Below are 5,283 nucleotides of genomic sequence, written 5' to 3'. Positions count from 1 at the left end.
ACTTAATGAACAAACAATCTGAGATCCCTACCCACTACCCATGATCCCCGACCCCATAGACCGACTCCGTGGAAAAACCCGAAAAGGACTCTTCAAACCCACAGTGATGTTCTTCGGCATGTGCAACTCCCGGGCCACCTTCCAATGCATGATGAATGACCTCTTCGCAGACATGATAGACGAAGGATGGTTTATCATATACATGGACGATATGCTCATATTTAGCAAAGAACCAGAAGAACACTGCCTGCGGACAAAAAGAGTATTGCAACACCTAAGTGAAAACGACCTATACCTGAAACTAGAAAAATGCACGTTTGATGTAGCCGAAATCAAATATCTCGGCATGATCATCCGTCACAACCAGGTGCAAATGGACCCAGTAAAACTAGCTGGAATCCAAAATTGGCCTACGCCGACCAACATCCATGAAGTGCGAAAGTTCCTCGGATTTGGCAACTTCTACCGCAAATTCATTGGCCACTACTCGGAACTCGCTAAACCCCTCAATGCCTTACTGGAAAAAGGAAGAACTTGCAACTGGACAAAAACCGAAGAAGACGCATTTGCGCTGTTAAAATACCGCTTTAGCAGATCACCGGTCACTCAGATATCCGATCCGAACAAACTGTCCCAAATCGCGACAGACGCATCCAAACACGCAACTGGGGCGGTACTAAACCAGCCAGATGACAATGGAGTGTGGCATCCATGTGCTTTCTTCTCCAAAATGTTGTCCCCAGCTGAAAAGAACTACCAAATATACGACAAGGAACTACTTGCTGTCATCAGAGGATTAGAAGAATGGAAACATTATATCCTAGGCAGTGCCCACACAACGGAGATACTAACCGACCACAAAAATCTCACATACTGGCAAGAAGCCAGACAATTGACACCACGACAAAGACGCTGGCAACTTCTACTCTCCTAGTACAATTATACCCTGAAACACATACCAGGAACACAAATGACAATCCCGGACAATCTATCCAGAAGACCAGACCTGTACACAGAAGAAGAAGAACAAGACACGCCGCTACTCCCAAAAACCGTCTTCGCCGCAGTAGCAACCACAGATCCATTTTTCACCAACATACAAAACAGTTTACACGAAGGGAACAAATTACCAATGCACTCAGATCCCAAAGATTGGACCATCAAAAATGATGATGTGTTCTACAAGAACCGCCGTTATATTCCCATCAGACCCGAGAGAAAAACATGTATTCGACAACAACACGATTCAGTAACAGCCGGACATCCTGGACAACTGAAGACAACCCAATTAGTAACCAGATATTACTACTGGCCAGGTATGACACAAATAATCAAAGACTACATCACAGGATGTGCCACATGCCAACAAAGCAAGGTGATTACCAATCCGATCAAAATACCCATCCAACCAATTTTGGGCCCAAAAACTACCAAACCATTCAAAAACCTTTCCGTTGATTTCATCACAGATCTGCCAGAAAGCAATGGATATGACAGCCTCATGGTCGTGGTGGACCACGGCCTTACAAAGGGGGCAGCACCCAGAGCGGGTACTCCTCATCCCTTTGGGGCACACACCCGCTCACACAAATCGCTCTCTGGAATCGAACAAGAGGTCAACACCCACGTCGAGCAACGAGTCACCTCAGGTTGGAAGACCATTGAGGAACAATGAGGGAACCACCTCGGCTTCTCCGCGTGGGAGCAAAGGACCCTCACCCCGCTCTGATCACTCTAATCTTCATCATTTGCAATCCTCTTCTGAATGACGCTGTCGCCCTCGTCCCCAACATTGCTATGCCTGTCAAGAATATGGCCATCGTGCCATCTACTGCTGATACCATACCTGCTCTACGTGTGGTTTAGATGCGCACATACACCGAGCTAATGAGTGCAACCGACAACACAATTTACCTTTTGTGGCAGACTCTTGGGGATTGGATGACAAGCACAACAATCTTGACAAAGACTCATGATACAATGTAGACGGAGAACTAGGAGACTTTGGAGCAGTCTAAACCTAAAAAGGGGGTAATGTTACGAACTGTATTCACCATAGACTTTATTTCTCTTCACAAGTAGCTACGCTCTGCTACTTACCTATACTTTCCCACACACACTGCCTGTTACGGTACCACCCGTCCTTGTTTGTTCAACACAAACACCTACCCTAAAGTAGACACTATATATATAAGCCTGTATTGTAGTTACTATCTCCAATACAATTGTACGCTTCAACAGTGTAACTTGGTATTCATCAGCTGAAACCCTCATCATCAGAATATGTCTCAAACTCGTCTACGATGAGCTTATCAGAAACCATCTATCCATCAGAAACCCAGTGTTACCAGACTTGCACATTCCAAGCGTAACAGAAGCAATATGGGATACGGTGGTCTGACTTTTGGAGACTATTGTATTGGAACCCTGCCCGTCAACTTGTTGCCGATCTAATGCATTGTCTCTTCAAAGGCCTAGCCCAACTCCATGTCTGTGATGTGCTTTGTCTCACCAGTGCCTCTGCAAAGTCCATGTGACAACACCAACAAAACACAGTCTTGGGGCACTGGAGCACAACAACAACACTCAATGGAGGATAAGGAAGTGTACAACTCATTAAGAGAGGGAACTTGTCATACTAATGTTTGTAGACACTAGAAGAGGAATCGCTGAGTCCCTCCCCATATATTACACCACTATATATACTAAAATACATGAGGTACTGTACAGTTGTAAATAAAGTTCAAAGTCCGATGTCTAGCATGTGACTGGTCACATGATGAGTCTAGACACTCGTCAGGTGATGTGTCACATGATTGGTCATGTGACTATGAGAAATCTGAAATGTAAAGTAAAGTAAATGGTCACATGATCAGTCATGTGACTTGGAAAATGAAAGGTAAAAGTACAAAAAATGAAGTGTAAGTAGGTGCTGGTATGTCAATTGTAACAGTCCACACCAAAATTTATCACAGCATTTAAGCACAATTTTGCACAGCCCAGCACCGACTCTCCTGGATCCCTGAGTGTCAAAGAAGTCAAGCAAGTGAAAGACATACACAACCTTCTCACAAGGCCCATAATTGGACAGACACCTGCTGAATTGGAAGTGGAGTTCAGCGTTTTGCAGAGTTGTCTAATGACAAAAAATCTGAATGCCTTAGTTCTCTTAGGAAAGGATCTCTGTCAAGTACCATGCACAGAGAGGAACAATCCAAGAAAGATTGACTGGGCAAGGAGCCTTGTAACATGGGTAAGCCTTTTACATAAATTGCATATTGTCAACTTGTTACAATTTCTATTGGACATTTAAGGACTACTCATTTCCTTTTACTCATCAGTTATACCATTGGACCAATGTTTCATTTCCTTCACGTATACTTCCGTTCCTCTCGCATTTACAGTACCTATTATAGTACTTAGTCCTCAATGGACGGACCTGCCCTAGATAGGACCTAACTCCTATCACCGATTCCTTTCCATTATAAATACCATGTAACAGCAGTAGTATTCTCTAATACGATTCTACGCAGTTTACGCTTACAAAGCTAGACTCCTAAGATCAGACTTCTACTCAGAAGAAGACCAACTCCCGTTGGAAGACCTCCACTCAGAACTATGTTCTCAAACTTGTCTTCGGATAAGTCTCTTTATAAACCTCGACGAACCCTCAGACTTTGTTAAGCACTTCATGCGTAACACAACTAACTTGTATCTCAAGCGTAAACAAATGCCGCTAAAGTTGAACAAACCACAGCCTCCACAAATGTGTAAACCTGAGGTCATGCAACATATTTGAGATGTCATTAACAATATGTCAGTCCCAGCTTGGGTTAACTCGGTACCACATAATTTTGGCAAGGCTGCTGCTGGATCTTTGAAGGCGGATCCATCACATACTGCTGCCCTGCAGTTTTGTCATGTCTTAGACCACACAATGGATCTTATTTGTGCTATATTGTTGGCTTGTATGTGGACAACAACATGTTCCCAGGCAGAAGCATATTGCAGACATATGGCATTGTAGGTGTCACAACTGGCTAGCTTATATCCACATGTCAATAACCATATAAATGGGCACACGGCACTTCATATATTTGACTTTTTATTACTTTTTGGTCCTGTTCATTCCTGGTGGTGTTTCCCCTTTGAACGCCTTATAGGTATACTTCAGCAACTCCCCACCAATCACAAGTTTGGAGATGAGATCTGATCTCATCGCTGTTCTCTCTCTCTCTCATGTGTACTTTTGCCTATTCTATAGTACTATTGTACTGATTGTTTATATCAAGATTAAGCTCTCATTGGCTCTGACCTCCATTTGGTTAGGGTTACAATTGATTCCCCGACCTTTCTCTTAGGTTTATGTAGATGTAGAGCATTGATCATTCATAATGCCCTAATGCCATAATTGGGTGTCTTTTGTCTCCAGTCATAAAAACATCAAGTGGTTTATACTGTCCTCCCCCCTATTCACTCACTCTCCTGCTTAGCATTTCCTGTGCAGCACACTAGGATCTGCTTCCCTTCCACTCTTGTATTAACTTTATTTCTAGCGCTCACTAGTGCCATGCACTAGTGATTTACTAATATCACCTTTCCAATCTGCAGTGTTTTCACATCACAAATTGATTACAATTATGTCCTCAAGGATAAATCTTTGATCACTTTATGGTCCTTGCCCCCGCATCATCAATCCATCACAACATTTGCGCTTGCTCCAACATCCTTATTCAAGGCTGGTATTTGCAGATTACAATGAGTTCACAGCTAACAGTGGAGACACTGTTTTCAAGGGGCGGGAGAATAACTGGAAGGGGATCATCCTTGAAGTGTTTACCTCTGGTAATATTGCATAGAGATATATTCCTGGGGCTATTCTTGAGCCAACAGTACATGATGAGGGCCTCTGGCCCGGGTAATCAATCTCAATGGGCTAGCACAACTGGCAATGGGGAGTGCAATGTCCATCAACGAATATATGCCAAATGGACCTAACAGTGGTACAAGCAAAATACTGCAAGTTTTGTGTGCACCCAAGCGGAAAAGTAAGTGATACTTCTACTCTAATTGTGTAATTACTCAGTTGCTCCATACACTGGGTGCATACCCAACTTGCTGCATGTACCACTGTTAGGTCCATTTGGCATATATTCGTTGATGGACATTGCACTCCCCATTGCCAGTTGTGCTAGCCCATTGAGATTGATTACTCGGGCCAGAGTCCCTCATCATGTACTGTTGCTCAAGAATAGCCCAGCAATATATCTCTATGCATATACC

This window comes from Serpula lacrymans (genome assembly GCF_000218685.1).
Source record: "Serpula lacrymans var. lacrymans S7.9 unplaced genomic scaffold SERLAscaffold_1, whole genome shotgun sequence".
NCBI lineage: Eukaryota > Fungi > Basidiomycota > Agaricomycetes > Boletales > Serpulaceae > Serpula > Serpula lacrymans.
The sequence above is the reverse complement of the archived record's forward strand: the minus strand, read 5'-3'. Positions refer to the sequence as shown.